Here is a 16,718-nt window from a genome sequence, read left to right as displayed (position 1 = left end):
TCCTCCACTCTGTCCCCACGCCCCCCCCCCCCCAGCCCTCTGTCCGGAGTCTCTGATCATACAGTTTCTGATCACACTGGGTTAGGTGTAGGGTGAGGGCATACAAAACCATCGTATTAACAGCGACTCGTGTTTTTATCCACTTGGGTTTTTATAATGCCACGTCTGGGGCAGTACCGCTGTCTGGTCAGTGCCTGGAGGCCTGTTTATTATTGTTAATAACAATAGCTCACAGATACAAGGTCTAGACGGCTTTCTGAGCTGTGGCCTAGGGCACAGGGGACACTGGCCCAGCCGTCAGGAGAACCAGGTTCTCGCCCTGAGTCATTCGCCAACTTGCTCCATCGCCTTTGACAAGTCTTTTTACTTCCTCTGCCTCGGTTCCCTCATCGGAAGCTCTACAGTGCCCTGCCTTATAGGTGGCTGAAGGGCTCAGCGTGATCCTGTGGCAGAGTGGCGACGCTGTGCTCCTTAGCTGGTGCCTGATTTAGGAGGTGATGCCGAGAAGAATCGGGGGCCTGGAGCAGGTGGGGAGGGCAGCTGTGGCAGATGCCTCAGCGAGCAGCTTGTCGGGGGGCGGTTGAGGCTCAGTCCCTATGGGGACTCCCGGGACACAGAGCCAAGCAGGCCCAGCATTGTCCCCCAGCTCCTGCCTGTCCCTGACCAAGGGCCACTGCCGGGCCCACTGCCTCCTAGAGCGTCACACGGGGAGAAAGCCCCTTGGGTGGGTGCCAGGGCTCGGCAGCATTGTCTGTTTTCTCTGTGCTTCTTAACCTAAGGGTTGTCATCATTCTGTTGTGTTTTTTCCCCTCATTAATTTTTTATTTAGGATCATCATTTGGGAAAAAAAAATTAAATGAAACGTGTTTGTAAATATGTGAGCCAGTTCCTGGCTTCCTGTGAGAACCAACCCACCCGAGCTGCAGCCAGGCCCTGGGGACCCGCCGCCTTGGCCCTGCTCCTGGGGACCCAGGGACCTGCTGACTTGACCCCACTCCTGGGGACCCAGGGAACCGCCACCTCCTTGCTGAGGTGGCGATGGCTTAGATGTTAGTTATCCTCACAAGATAAAACAGAGGAGTCATTTTCAGTAAACCCTAAAACTTTAGTCCTGCTGACACAGTGATTTGGAGTGGCTTTTGTGATACTTTCAAAGAACGAAGAATCTTACTGATTTATAATGTGAGAAACATTAGCATTTTCAAAACATGATTAAAATAGATAGTCCAGGTACTTTTACAGAGATGTCTCTTCTTATGTGTGAGAAAATGGTGGAGCCTTGGTTGTGAGCTCTGGGGCCCTGACTTCCATCCTTTGCCTCAATTCTGGTTTCCTGGGGAGGCATTTAATACTCACCTTTGGGATTCCAAAACATTGAAGGAAATCCTGAGATTTCTTCTTGAGCTCTTCTCTTTTGCTATGATTTCAACACCTTATTTGGCTGGGAAGAGATTTTGTGGAAAAAATCTTTATCCTTTAGGTTTGGTATACACGCCTCCAGATATCTGCTGGTCAGACTCAGGCTGGTCAGTAAACACTGATTCAGGCAGTAGATGCCAGCCTTGGGCTTGGCACACATGGTACAGGGATGAGTAAATATAGCTTTGGCCTTGAGGAGCCCATTGTCAAGTAGGCAGATAAATAATTGCACAGTAGTGCAACGCTCACGCAAATATCTGCAGATACTCAGTGTATATGGGCCCAGGTAAAGTTGTCAGCACTGTTTAAGTGGGTCAGGGAAGGCTTCTTCATCAGGAAGTGGATTTCATCCTTTATTCAGACTTGAAAACCATTTCTTCCTTCATTTCCTAATGTATAACTGTGACCAGGATTTTGCCACCTGTTTAGAACTTAAAGGTCTGACTCATTCTCACTGCAAGGGAAAGATGCTTAAATTGCCATAAGGGAAGGCATACCCATAACACATAGATTTGGGTGAACCTTAAACTGGGTTGTTTAAAGGGGCCAAGGAATTGTTTTCCAGCTATTTCACACATGCAGGCATTCCTTTCCTGCAGCCCAGAGCCTCATGCGAGGCCTGGCGTGCCAGACAGTCTTGTTGGACAAATGGACACAGTGCCAGTCCTGAAGGGACCTGTGGCCCAGTTCACGTTACAGAAGAAGACATGGCTCTGGATAGCACCTGGCTTTGAACCCTGGCTTTACCATTTTTAGTGGCATAGTCTCAAGGAAACCACTTAACCAACCTCGACCTGTTTCCTCACCTGTAAAATGGCACACAGTTATCCAGATGTTTGCTGCAACCATGAAATGAAATGGCTCTACGACGCTTCAGAGCCTGGTTCTGGCTCTTGGCAGGCATCTGATCAATGGGGGGTCCTTCCCCATTCTTTCCCAATCCTTCTAAGAATGATGTCAGTTAATAAAAATAGAGGTGAAGTCAGTATGGTAATTTCTACTTTAAAAGTATACTTATGAACTTGATGAAATTCTGTTAGAACATGTGAGTTCTGAAGTGTTATTATGGCTTGTAGGAAAAGTTTATATTGAAAGAGAAAAACAGGTTTATAAAACAGAGAGTTTTGCCATCTAACCCAGGTTTCGTAAGGATGAAGAGATTAGACTAGATCAAATTAGATTAGGAGAAAAATCCTGATCCACATGACCTACAAGGAGAAAGAAAGGGACAGGGGTGGTAAGGAAGGGGAGAGAGAGGAGATTCCTCAATTTTCAATAAACAGCAGTAGTGGTAATAGCAGCATATTCCTTCTGTTATGAATTGGCTTACTCTGTCCAGCCCACCAGACTAACCATTAAAAGCAACACTAAGCATCGTGAGCTAGGAGAACTGTGAGCTAGGACCTGGCACACATGTCGTTCCTCGGACCTTCATTATCGATGTGGGAGCTCTGCCTCAGGCACATAAAACCACGCACCCATGTCATGTGGTGACTGAGCTCAGAGCTGATCAGAACCCAGGTCATCTAGCTCTGACTCTGGCCTAGCTTTCTCTGCTCCCCTTACCATGGCCCTCCTTTTATTAAGCTATGACACTGAAGTTGTAAGAAGTGATGTTCAGGTCACATCAGCGGGACAGACCCACCAGCACCACCCTCTTCTCACCACATCCTGGGGCAGGGCAGGAAGGGACAATAGATTTTCCTTCACATATTACTGACCAAAACCGGTCCACCCCTCCCCTCCCTTGACCAGTGAGGCTGTTGGGACTGCCATGACTGACTCTGAGACCCGTCCTGGTCTACCCCCGGGAGCTGGGCCCGTGGCTAGCCTGCCCACCTGGGGTCTCTCAGCCAGGAGAAGGATGGAGGAGTGGCTTCTGGGTAGGCAGCCGGCGCATCAGCCGTGTTGTGGCCAGGAGCTCGTTCCAGAGGCTGGAGCTGATAACCGGATATTGCCTTCTTCCCCTGCTCCTGCCTGCCCCAGGTCCTCCCTAACTGGCTGCCAGGCCCAGCCGTCTGCAGGGAGGGCTCTGAGTTCTGTCCACTCGCTGCCTGTCCCACCCAGGATCAGGTGGGGTGGGGGTGGAGGTTCTGGGCACATTTAGGGGCCTTGCCCATTGCGATTTCCCAGGTGGCCTGCTGAGCCCAAAAAAAAAGTCCAGGAAGGATTCATTCTGGCTGTTTGTAGCTACTCTGGTTGGCTGTAGCTGACTGCTGGGGGACAGGAAACCCTAGAGCCTTCTCCTGTTGTGGGTCCACTCCTGACTTGCCTGATAGGCCTTGGGCCAGGTTGCATTGGCTGGAGGTGGCCTAGTGAATGACCATCCCAGTCAGAGCAGCTGGGCTTTTGTCCCGCTTTCTTCACTCTAAGTCCAGAGGGTTTGACCGGAAGCAGGACTGGATGGATGTGACATGGCTCCTGCCTTCAAGGACCTCACTGTCCAGGTGGGAGGGGGACGTGTGCACATCGACAGTCATGCAATGGGACCTCGTGGCTGAGTGTGTGCCCTGCTGTCACCTTGGGGGGACACCCTCACACTGCAACCTGTGGGGCCTCCAGTAAGGTCTCAAATTCTTGCTGGGTTAAATAAAGTTCATGGGATAATATGAACTTCCCACTTGGCTGCCGTGACCTTTGGGTGGGACAGTGGCTGTAGAGCAGGTGGCCCGATACTGCTGATTCAGTGATAGCTCTCATGTAAAGGCAGGTTGTCATATGGGCTGGAAGTCAAAGGACAGACAGACAGATGGTGGTGGTTTAGTTCTGAGACAGAGCTCTGGCGGGCTTCTTAGAGGAGGCAGCCTTCCACCCAGGCAGAGCATGGTGTCAGCGTCAGGGCTGAAGGCAGAGGGAGTGACTTTGGCAAAGCTGTGATTGTAAGAAAATGCAGCTACAGAGTTAGACTTTCTCAGTCCCGAGTGGCTGCAGGTGGGGGTTTCGTGGCTGTGGTGGAGCTGGAGGAACAGCTGGGCGGCGAGAGGATGAAATGGGAGATGTCATTGGAAGGGGAAGACCCTTTTTAACTGTGGAGTTGCTGTGTGACTTTGGGCCAGAAACTCCATCTCTCTGAGCCTTTCTTTCCTCTGCAAAAATGAGATGATTGGATGCCTTTTGGGGTTTCTGGATGGTAGAAACAGTAGGGTTATGGAGGGGCAGGGATGTCTCAGGCTTTGCAGGAGGCTCAGCAACCTTGGCCCTCCCCATAGGATGCCAGGTGAGCTCCCAGTTGTGCTAAACTCGCCCACCCCAGGCTTTTCCGAAGGTCCTGATGGAGGAGGTGCACCCTTGGTCGAGAACCCATGGCTTCAGTGATCATTGCGTGTCCTTCTTTCTCTAAAGTCTGTGTCTCTGGGGCGGATACTCTGTCAGTGACGAGCCAAAGCAAAAGCATGGGTGTAGGAGGCTGGAGGATCCATTATATTTGAGGGGGGTTAGTGGGCAGTTTGGGGTGGTGTTTTATGGGTTCAGGAAAACCTACACTACTTTTTGACTTGTGGATGGTTTGGCCCAGGCAAAATATCCACATATGTTACTTCAAAAGCTGGGGGAAGTAAAAGTTACCCAGAACAAACCACACGTGTGCGAAGATATACACATACCCCTAAATCCCCAACCCCTAGCGTTTGTAACTTTAATTATTATTATCACTGCATGAAATAAAATTAAGCTTGCAACATTGTTGCTTCCTTTTGAGGGAAAAAAATAGCTCCAGAAAACGCTGACACCAGAAATGGCAGATGTGGTTTGCTGGAACATTCTTGGGATACCCCCCCTCACCCCCCCCCATGCAGAACCCCCCTCGCTGTCCCGGGAGCTAGGGCACTCAGGCTTAATGGGGGGCAGTGGGGAGCAGACTGAGTAGGCTTGAATCCCAGCTGTGGACCTTAGGCATTTCTGCACCTCTCTGCTTCAACTCCGTTTGCACATCTGTAGAATGGGCATGTCCCCAGTGCCCATCTCAGAGAGCAGTGGTGAGGATGCCGGGATTGATGAAGGTGAGGCCGGGAGCCAGGCACTGGGCACAAAACGAGAGCTGCCAGGACCCAGACTCACTGTCAGGGTCGTCGTCCGAGGCTCCCAGGGCTCGGGCTGCCCACACAGGAGCTGCTCCCGGAACGGCGCTGGAGCCAGGGCTGCATCCAGGGGGTCACCCGGGTCGGCCACGCCACTGTGAGAGGCTCAGCCCTCTTTTCCCATATTCATACTTCTAACCACATCTCAGCTCCTTCTCTTTCAGTCTCTCTGCGACCTGAAGCCCATGTCATTTCCTGTTCCCCGGAGGGGACTGGGAGAAGGGACAGCCCGAGGGTTGGGCACTTGGGTGGCCGCTGCCCAGTTGGATGACTCTGTCCCCTTCCTTGTCAACTGTTTAGAGAATGACATGAGGTATCTTATATAAAGTGCTTAGAATGGTGTTACCATACAGTGAGCCTCATAAAGATGAGGCTGCCTTTAATATAACCCTCTGGGCACACCACACCTCATCTCAGTCCTCGTGGTCCAGTGTGGACACGAGGAACTGGAGGCCATTCAGAGAGGTTAGGTGACTGGCCCAGGGGCACACAGCTGGTGGGCTCTGCAGCTGAGGTGGGAACCCTGGTGGCTGTGTGTATAAGCCCGCGCTTTCGCCCCTGGCCCACCCTGGGCCTTCTCCTGGAGCTCCAGCCGGCCTGGTGGCCTGGCCGCTCGGACTTGTTCTTCACCAGGGCCTGCGCCCCAACTAGATCGTGATCCTGCAGCAGGCAAGAGCCACGCCACATCTGTTTCCTACAGTGCCAGGCGTGGCGCTGGGCATGGAGTCTGTGTTTACCAGTGTCCTCTAATCCCATTAGCTTTCCAGAGTCTGAGCCAGGTTCCAGACAAAACCCTAGATCTGAGCGCAGGCACTGAAGCCAATCTTGAACGGCCGATGCAGCTGACTTCTGTGGGGACTCCCGGCAAACACTCCCCTAGCTAGGCTTGGCACTGCTCCTTCCTTTTGCTGGGCCAGGTCAGCCCCACTACTGTTTCCTCACAGACTTCCCTGTCAGTTAGCAGAATTTAGCCAGAGTCTGTCGTGTGGGGATTTTAGTCCAATTTTTAAGCTGGTCGCTGCTTGTGCTCGAAGATGGCAACAAACAGATCAATAAGAATCGACCTATTGTGTGGCAGGCTCACAGGGGAGGGAATCAGTGGGTGCTGTGAGTTGATTCGGGTCCCTAAGAAGGTATTTTGGAATCTGAACCTCCAGGACCTGTGAATGGGATCTCACTTGGGTCTTTGCAAATGTAGAGAAGTTGGGATGAAGTCATACTGCGTTTGGGTGGGTCCTAATCCAATGATTGCTATCCTTATACGAAGGGGGAAATTTAGACATAGACTAGGGAGAATACCATGTGCTGACGGAGGCAGGGCTTGCAGTGATGCAGCCACAAGCCAAAGAGTGCTGAGGATGACTGGCAACCACCAGAAGCCAGAGCAGGTAAGGGAGGTTTCTCCCCTACAGCTTTCTCGGGCAGCATTGCCTTGCTGACACCTTGACTCAGACTTCTGGCCTTCCAAACTGCGAGATGATAGGTTTCCGTGGTCTTAAGCCACCTGGTTTGTGATTCTTTGTTACAACCATGTTCAACAGCTGATGGCACACCTAGCTTGGAGGAAGGAAATGAAGAGGGATGAGAGCCTTGCCTTCACATATCCAGGTCTCGTCCTATGGGTGAGCAGCTAGACTCCTTTTCTGGGAGTTCACAGGGCAGGGCAGGGCAGGGCAGGGAATGATGGCTTAAAGTAACAGCAAGAGCAACTGCTGTTGAACCTGAGAACTTCTTACCAGCCAGGCTTGCCTGCAGGGGTTGGCTGTCTTGGAAGGCACCGAGTGCCTCTTCCAGTGGAAGTGGTAAAATAGTACTTGTGATGTGAGAATGTGGGACAGCATAGGCGTTTGGATCAAGTGGCCTCAGAGGCCGCCTCCAACACCAGGATGTTTAGTTCTTTAAAAAGAATGAAGAACTTTAAAACTCTTCCATTACTCAGTCTTCCTGCCTGCGTTGAGCCCCTTCCCACTCCAGGCCAGCCTTAAATCTGTGCCTTGTTAGGATCCCACTTCCATCCTGGTCTGCTTTCAGGCCCGAGGACATCACATCTCATCTCACCAGCTCTTTGGAGAAAATAGTTGGGTTAAATATTTGCCCAGTCATCATTGTTTGGTGTCTGCCCAGACTCTTGGCCAAATCCTGCTCCATGCTGCTCCAGAGGTGGAGGCTTCTGCCCCTAGACCTCTTTCTTCCTGTCTTTGCCTGTGTTTCCATGCATTTCATGACTAAATCTTATTTGTTCCTGAAGTCTGATAATGACCATGGCCTTCTACCTCATTGACTAATTCATTAAACATTCTCCGAGCACTTAGTGAATCCCCATCTCCAAGAATATGAGCAGTGTGGAGTCACACAGATGTAATGCTGTGTGTCCTGGTTCAGTGGGACACACAAGAGGGAGGGTTAAAGTCTGCCTGGGCCAGGGGGTAGATCAAGGAAGCCTTCCACCATGGAGGGGATTCTTTTCTTGAGCCCTGTTTTGAGGGATGAGTAGAAGTGCATCAGAAAGGCCCCAAACAAAGGGCATTTCACACATTGTTTATCTAGAGGGCTTTAATTCCATCCTTCTCTGGAAAAAGATTTCCAAGTCAACCCTTTCATCTACCTTCTATCCTCATTTGCAGCTCTGCTTTCTGCTTTCTTCTGCCCCTTCCCGTGTTCCAGTTGCCCCTGGACGGACAGAGAAGAGAGGAGGGGGATCATGAGCGGTGCAGGGAGGTTGCTTTTGAAGGAGAAAGAAGAGCTCGTGAACTCTTGTTTCAACTCAGAGCTTGTTCCCCTGCTCTGTGCCTGCCTGAAGCCATGGGAGATGGCACAGTCAGGCTCCCAAAGCCCTTGTCTGCACCTTAGCTTCAGGCTTCATGTTCATAAACCAGTGCTCAGTGTTCTGCGATGAAGCCTGCTGGACATGGAGCAGATGGGGTTCTGAAGAAGACATCTTCCTCTGGGGTGGGGGCAGGATGCCGGCAGAATCAGGTGCACTGAAGCTTGGGACAAAAGCTGGGCTTGGTCACGGCCTTAATGGAGACTTGGACGAGTTGTGGCCCCCCCGGACCTTAGACCCCTGTTTGTTAAATAAGGAGATTAAATTCTGTATCGGTAAGCCTCCGCTCGCTCTGACCCTCCATAACACTTGCCACCCTCTTGCTTAACCCTGGGAACTGGAAGGGACTATTGATTGTTTGCCTTCTCATGTCCAATTCCCATTCTCTGACCAACAGTTTCCGGCTTTTCCTTCGAGGATTTTCTCCCGCTCTATCCTCAGCCCTGTTTTCTGGCTGGACCCCATGCCCAACTCCTCAGGTGAGCCTTGTGTGGAATAAACCAGGCAGCCCCCCACCCCACCCCAGTCACAGTGCTTGGTATGGGAGAGAGTGTGTGACCTAAGCAGAGCTATAGGAGAGAGGGAAGCTGAGGCTGTGTGAGGGAGTTCTGGAAGGAGGGGTCTCTTTCTCTGGGTGGTATGGAGTGGGGATGTGAAATGTAGACGGTTCACAGACACTTTGCTAACATGAAGAGGGGTCCGAAGAGGCAGAAAGAAAGGTGTGGGGGAGGGGAGGCAGGAAGGCAACTCCACGTGGAGCAAAGTGGGAATACCCTGCATGGAGGTGGCTGGCGTGAGCTGAGGAGGGGGTCTGTGACACAGTTGCGTGGATCATAAACATTTCAGTCTGATTCAAAGGTCTGCTGGGTTTTACAGCAGGAAGTGGCAGGGCCAGATTTTTCTTTTGTAAGAATGACTTTGCTGCTGGGTCAAGCAGGGACTGGGGGAAGGAATCCATGCCATCAGTCAGTCCAAGATGGCAGCTTAAGTTCATGGGGGGTGCCGTTTATTGCGCTCCTGCCTTATACTAAGGACAGCATGTGGCACTCTAACCCACAGAACCTCTGCAATAACTCTACTAAGGTGGACTTTATCATGCAACCCTCTGCCCGCTGTAGAGGAAAAACTTGCTGAGAGGGACCCCATATCTTTCTCCAGGCCATGCAACCAGACACCAGTCAGGAATACGCAATTCAGAGCCTGAGCTCTCCCTGCTGCACTCTTGGCTACACACATCCCTCCAGACAATGTTGGCCCTTCTTTTTCTCACACTTGGGAGTCTCAGGAGCCTTCAGAGCCAGGGCTGACATTTGTGCTCAAAATGATTTTGTTCCTGTTCATGATAAATGCCAAACTGAGTGATGGAAGTGATTCAGCAAGAAATTGGGTTTGGTGGGGGTGGGGTGGGAGAAGAGAGCTGTGTAAAAACATTTGCAAATGGATTAAAAATTTGAGTCCACCAGCCCCATGCCAGCATACTTGGAAGTTTGGGAACTATTTTTAGACCATGAAATCCAAATGGCACAGATCGTGGGTTGGAAAGATGGAAATGCAAAGAATAGTTTGCTGGCTAGGACCAGAGATTGCTTTGCTGAGTTCCTCCCAAGCTGTAAAATAGAAGCAGGCAGAATGCAGCCTCCCCAGATGCATGCCTTCCTCCTTTTTGCACCTTTCTTCTTCCTCATTGGGAGCTCCAGGGCTCAGCCACCTGTTCAGCCCTAGGAGAGAGAGCTCTGTGGCGTGGGCTTGGAGACCCCTAGACACTTGTGAAGGCCACTGGCAGAAGCCCAGCTCACATCAAATGAGGAGTCACAGGGCTTGTTGGCCCATGACTCCAAAGGGGGTCAGGAGTGGGGTTTTCTGAGCCAGCCTGGATGGCTGCTGCAGAGATGACTGTGCTGGGAGGCTTAGTCACCCGCAGCAGCTGAGCTTTATGTCTTCTCCGTCCCTGGACAGGGACTGGTTTCGACTCTTTGATTCCCAAGGTAGAAGCTCGTCACTGGTCTTGGTTGCATCGGGTGCTTATGTTTGGACCCCTTGGCCCGACCTCGGCCTTGGGGACAAGAAGAGTCATGAAAGAGCGTGACAGTTACTGCACGGTGTGGGGCAGAGGGGCTCTCAGGACAAGGGCAACGTGTGGTCCAGTGATAAGAACAACAGTGATGGCCGTTATTGAATGTTTCCAGGCCCTTTTCCAGATTCTCCACGTTTTAACTCTTTTGATCCTCACAAAACCCCTCAGAGCAGGTGCAGTTAAATGAAAAATGAAAATGAGGATTTGATTACCTGGCGGGTTATTGGGATGTTAGATGTGAGGTTACTCTCAGGCACAGCTTACGTGTGGCCTGATGCAGTTTGCTAAGCTGTTTGTCACAGTACTTCCCAAATTAGTTATTAATTGGGCATTTATAGAGCAGTACCTGGTGGGTAATAGTCTTCCTTCTTTTAAACATATGTTTAATTATTTTTATTTTTATCAAAGAAATGCAGCATGTAATTCAAAGCCCCTCTCCCTGGAGGCAACCTCTTTTCATCCGTTCTGTTTTTCAAACTCCGGATGGTTCTCTCCAGATCTCTAAGTCAGATGCTTGTGCTGCTGTCTCTTGATGAATCAACTTCAGGCATTTTTATTGATTTTCTCTTGTTTCTGGTCTCCTTTATTGTTTATGTACTCTTCCACTCTTCCTCTCCTTTCTTCTGGAATCCAGCTCTCTGCCACTCTACTCCCTCTGTTTAGTCTCTTGTTATTTTGTCTCCTTCTACCCTTGTCTTTCCTCTCACACCTCCAGGCACCCCTGGAGTGACCCTGCCCTCCACCCTCCCACCTCCGCCCTGTTCTTTCTTGCATCCCTCTCCTGGAAACTTTTAGCATCTTTCTATGTTTGGCACCTTTACTATGATCCTGGCCTGCTCATTCTGCTCTGTATTAGAGTTATTTCTGGCCATGTCATCCCTAATTAAAAAAATCTTTTTCTTGCATCTGCTATCTTCTGCAACCCTCCCAACACCCCAACACATAAGGCTTTGGATTCTCGTGTTTGTGGGTGAGAATGGAGCACACAAAGATTCTAAGATGGGGTTAGCACCCCACAGCAGATTGAGCACCACATGGATGAGCTGGCTGAGAGCCAAGTGTCTCCCCACAGCAGGGCTCCCCAGAAGGGCTTCTGATGTGTGTACTGGACGGGGCTGGACAAAAAGTCACATTCATTGTCGTGATACATTGGCCATCCTTTGCTGACTTTAACACTTTGATGTCTTCAGGGCACTGTGGCCTGGCCGAGCACACACACACATGCATACACACTTGCTCACACACACACTTGCTCACACAAACCGTACACATTCTTCTGGCTTTAAATGCACCTGCATTTTTTTTTATAGCATTCTATAAATCCTGATTTCTATTTGGGAGGCAGCCTGCTTGTAACAAGCCGCTGGTTGTTTTGTCCTGCTGACACCGGGGAGGATTGATGGGTGTGGAGACAGAGCTCTCGGCCTCCTGTCCTGTCAATACTGAATATACATCACTACCCTCACAAAATAGCTTTCAGAGTTGCCGTAAATCCTCTGGAAATTACCTGGAGGTAACCGTGGGCTGGTTGAGTGCCGTAATTAGACGTTCCCTGGGCATTCCTGCAGACTTGCAGACTCTTTCTGGTTCCTTTACCTTAATAGTGCCATAGGCTATAGAAAGTTTGGAGTTGCAAGAGGCCTTTTGCAGTCCGGCCCCACATCCTGTAAACCCCGAGTTTCCAGGACGAAGAGCCTGGGCCCTGACGGGGGAGAGGCTTGTCTGAGAACACGCATCTCCTTGGTGGAGTCTGGAGCATATATTGTGAAGCTCAGAGGGCTGCTGTCTGTTTTAAGATTGGGTACTCTTAGGCACAGCTTATGTGTGGCCCGATGCAGTTTGCTAAGCTGTTTGTCACAGTACTTCCCAAATTAGTTATTAATTGAGCACTAATCTTATTGGCCACAGTTAAAGCATTATCTTGACAGAAGCTTAAGGTTGGCAGATCGGTTCCGAGATGGGTATTACAGAAAGAAATCAACCACCATGTACCTGAAGGTCATCTGGTGTTTTTCCTGCAAAGTGAAACATGGTGACCTTCAGGCAGTGGCCCAGGATGCTGGGTGTAACAGGAAAACAAAACCTCCTAATTCCCAGGGTTTTCCTACAGTGTGGGGACAGAGCTTAATGCCAGGAAAGGGCAAGAGGGAGCAGGCCAAAGCCAGTGCAGAAAACTGTAGAGGGCTCGGGGAAAACTGAGTGCTGAGTGCGTTGTTTCCCAGTTGCTAACACAAATACCATCCAATGGATTGGCAGAGCAACCAGAATTATATTGGCTCATGGTTTGGGAGGCCAGAGGCTGGCTTCCTGCCTGGGTCAGTGTCTCCTGGCGGGCTGGCAGTCTGTGGGATTCTTTGGCTTTTCCGTCACAGGGCATGTACCTGGTGGCATTGTCTCCTTCCTCTTCTGGGTTCTGTTGGCCTCCAGCTTCTGACTGTCGCCGGTAGCTTCTCTGTTCATGTCTACTCTCACCTGCTTACAAGGGCTTCAGCAAATACTGGATGAAGGCCCTCCCTCATTCAATTTGGGCACAGCTTCACAGGTCCCATTTACAAATGGGTTCATACCCGCAGGACCAGGGATTGGGACCTCAGCAGGCCTTTTATGAGGAGGCATGACTCAACCCCTACACCTACCTTCTTGCAGCTCTCACAAGCCCTCTGAGAAGTAGTGAGTTGATGAACTGATGTGTCATCTCCAGGTTATAGAGTTTGGGCCCTGGAGACAGGCTGTCTGGGTTCAGATCCCAGTATTGTCACAAACCAGCTGTGTGTCCTTGGGAAAGTTACTTGACCTTTCTGTGCCTCAGGTTTCTGGTCTGAAGAAAGGAGATGCAGGTTGAACTTGCCACACAGGCTTGGCTTCAGGATTAGATTACTTGATATTTATAAAGTACTAAGAACAGTGTCTGGCACTTAGCTATGAAAGTATGAAAGGTGGGGAAAATGAGTTATAGGGAGGTTGGCTGACTTTACCAGATCATAGCAGGAGCAGGAGTAGGACTTGAACCCAGGACTCCTGTTACCCACACCAGACCATCGTACCTGCTGCAAAATTGACAAAGAGAATAAACGAAAATCCAGCTCCTTTTCTCCGGTAGTTCTTAGTGATTTGGAGTTGAATTTGGAGTTCAAGATAAGCATTCCTAGTCAGGGCCCATGTGTATGTGGAATCTGTGCATGTGTGTGTGTTGGGGGGGGGGGGTGGTGAGAGGGGAAGAGTCCTGGGGGGAGTGATGGTGATGGTGATGGATGGGTAGCCCCCCCCGTCAAATGCCTTTGAAAACCAAGACCTCCTCCCACCAATCTGCGTGTTGGCATCTCTGTCCCAGCCCCTTTTCAAATCCCTTTGATTTTCATTAATGCAGTTTTTCAATTAAATTATTCTTAACCCTGGAATTTACCTGATTAAAGAAGCAATTTTCAGTGTGTTCCCTGGAGATGATTGCTTACCTTGTTTGCTGGGCCTTTCTAGAGCCACCTTCCCTGATTGGGGCTGCGGGGAGGTGGGGGAGTAGGGAAGTAATTTCCAAGGTGGGGGTCTTCCAATGAGCAGGAACCTGACAGTGAAAGTGGGTGGTCCTCCCCTGCCCCACCCACCCTTATTTCCAAAGGTCATGCTCGAGCAGGCTTTAGCCATAGCTTCAATTTGTATTCTAATTTCCTTGGAAATAGAACTAAATAGAGCATTTGTCATTCCTCTCCATGTGGGTTACCAGGCACAGAGAGGATTTCTAGCCTGAGCTGCCTCTGCCTCCAAAGGCAGGAGCCTCTATTTGGAGCCAGAGATCCCATGGCTTGAGCACAGTCCAGGGGCTCGAGGGGGGGTGGTGTGTGGGTGGGGCCGGGGGGGGGGGGGGTGGCAGCGGAGGTGGTTATAGGGAGGCCTGGCTGTTCTCAGTTAAAAATATCTCAAGTATATTCTTCTCTCTAAATATGGAGGGGAGAAAATAGGGCCCTGCTAAAGCTTCAGGTGCCCTGATCACGAATAAAATCAGAAGCAGGACAATGATATTTAAAGGGGCGGAATGCTTTCAGCAGTGTGTCAGTGGCCTTGCCTGTTTACTTTGGGAGAGAGAATGCTTTGGTTTCACTGGGTCAGTTGAGGGGAAGCAGTTAGGAGGATACCAGGTTAACCCACTGGTCCCCAGATTGAGGGACTTGCCTGGGCTTTTTGTGGGAAACCAGAGAAAATCTGGTCCAGCAGGGCTGAAGGCAGCATTTGAGAAATATGGCATTAGCTGTGAGAGCCTGGTCTTTGCAGTCACTTGTGCACTCTACAGATGGATGTTTGCATCCATCTGCTATAGATTTTAGCACTGACCTGCCAGGCACTGCACTGGGCACCAGGGATGCTAGTGGTGAACCCAAGCAGGACTGTTCTCTACCCACGTGGGGTTTATAGTCCAGTGGGGGAAGATGACATGGTTCCAGGAATCGAAAAAATGAATGTAAAATTAGCGCCATGGTAAACTCTCCCGAGGAAATGTTGCTGGTGAGAAGGGGATGTGTCCTCCTCTGGGACTTGAGAGAGGGCGTCACAGGTGATTAGAACTGAGCTCTGGAGAGAGTCCGAGTTGACCTTCCGAGGACTTTGGGTGCTGGGCAGCGCCCAGAGCGATTCCAGACTGAGGAGCATGGATGGCCTGACTGCGGCCTTGGCTGTTAGGGCCTTGGCCAGAGGTACGTTCCCACGCTGTGCCTCACTGTTCTCACCTTTAAAACGGGCTAATCAGACCTACTCCTGGGTTTGTGGTGAGGATGAAGAGGCAAGAGCAGGTGGGGTATCCGCCCGCCAGGCGCCTTTACCGGGTGGGGAACGGAATTCCGACTTTGTCTCAGTGCCCTCCGACTTTGAGCGGAACGTCATTCAGGGTCATTGTTGCAGACTGAATTCTGTCTTCCAATTCAGACGTGTTCTCATCTCAATCCCGTTCCTGTGGTGCGAACCCATTGTTAACAGGACCTTGTGAAGAGTCATTTTTTTAGGGTGAGGTGAACTGAGCCAGGGCAGGCCTTAGTCCAGATGGCCAGACGCCTCGTAGGAGGAAGAAACCGGAAGCCTGAGGAAAAGCACCCGCGAGCCGCCGGAAGCAGGAAGCCAGCGACCCGGAAGAGAAAGGAGAGGGTATGGGCGCTCGGGAGGAAGAGGACCTGCCAGCCTCCGAAACCCTGAGAGAGAATTTCCCCGTGTCAGCAGCCCGCTGGGTGGGATCTGTCATAGCAGCATGGCGCGGCGGGACTGACCCTCAGAAGTGCAAGGCGGCGGCCTGGGCCTGCACGGGGCTGTGCGTGCCGTTTCCGGCTTCCCTCTGAGGGGCTGTGCGCGGCCGCCTCTCAGTGTCCCAGGCCAGGAAGCTGCGGCCGAGGCGGAGGCGAACCCCGCAAGGTCAGTGTGTTAGTGACAGAAATGGGCATGATTTGAGGAAGTCCAGAGGTACTCCATCTTCGCTGTGTGCCCTCCTGCCTCAGTTTCCCCTGAATGAAAAAGGGCAGCACCCCAAGAGGCTGGTGAAACCTGAATACATGGCGCCATTCCCTCACCCCAGAGTGCTGTGTGGGGATCTCCAGTGAGCGCTGTGGGGTTTTCCCTCTTGGCGGTCATGGGAGTACAGGGGAAGTCCGGAGGCCAGCGCTCGCGCACGTTCGCGGAGGCAGCGTGGCTGCTGCCCGACTCGGTTCTGACACCGGCCTGCTTGGCCTTTAACCCTGTCGCTCACACTCGATGTCACCGTGGGGATCCTGACCCCTTTGTGCCTCGTTAGTTAAACGGTCAGGTATGAATAAATGCTATCTGTGAGGCTGAGAAAGAGTTGCCAGCAATGCCTGCTATAGAGTAATCACAATTCACTTAATAAATATCCTCTAGACACTACTGAGCATTGTTCGAGATGAGAGGGGTCTCCACCAGCGTGGGTTCCTCAAAGTGTGTTCCCAAGACCAAAGACTAGAATCACTTGAGTGATACCTTATTATAACTGGGGAGTCCTAAGTCCCATCCCAGATCCACCAAATCCAAATGGTGGGAGCTTGGACCTAGGAATTAAAATTCAATCACACGCAAACACACACACACACAAAACCCTGACTAAGTAAGTGAAAGTTTAGTCTGTTTTTCTGAGCTTCGTTTTAAAGAAACACCAGGGATGATTCTTTTTTTTTTTTTTTTTTTTTTTTTTTTTTTTTTTAAAGGAAAGACAGAGAGAAGGAAGGAAGGATAGAAGGAAGGAAGGAAGGAAGAAAGGGAAACATCTTTAAACATTTTCTTGTTTTATTGTATTCTGTTTCTCCGTTTTTGTTACATGGGCTGGGGCCGGGAATCGAAC

General features: G+C 50.8%; 1 protein-coding gene and 1 long non-coding RNA gene across 3 annotated transcripts in view; one reads left to right on the top strand and one right to left on the bottom strand.

The window, feature by feature from the left end:
* KCNQ3 (potassium voltage-gated channel subfamily Q member 3) overlaps positions 1 to 16,718 on the top strand; it is a 303,621-nt gene that overhangs the window by 13,059 nt on the left and 273,844 nt on the right. The window lies entirely within an intron of this gene.
* Positions 839 to 15,473, bottom strand: LOC143689065 (uncharacterized). Of its 2 annotated transcripts, none has more exons than XR_013178530.1 (3): positions 14,717 to 15,473; positions 8,341 to 13,211; positions 839 to 8,165 (listed from the first exon to the last, which is right to left on the bottom strand). It is a non-coding gene; the product is annotated as an uncharacterized LOC143689065 (long non-coding RNA). The 2 variants fall into 2 exon arrangements; XR_013178531.1 differs by having other exon boundaries at positions 839 to 8,559; positions 11,901 to 13,211.

The sequence above is a fragment of the Tamandua tetradactyla genome, chromosome 6 (assembly GCF_023851605.1).
Source record: "Tamandua tetradactyla isolate mTamTet1 chromosome 6, mTamTet1.pri, whole genome shotgun sequence".
Classification (NCBI taxonomy): Eukaryota; Metazoa; Chordata; class Mammalia; order Pilosa; family Myrmecophagidae; genus Tamandua; species Tamandua tetradactyla.
This window is presented reverse-complemented; position numbering and strand designations above follow the sequence as displayed.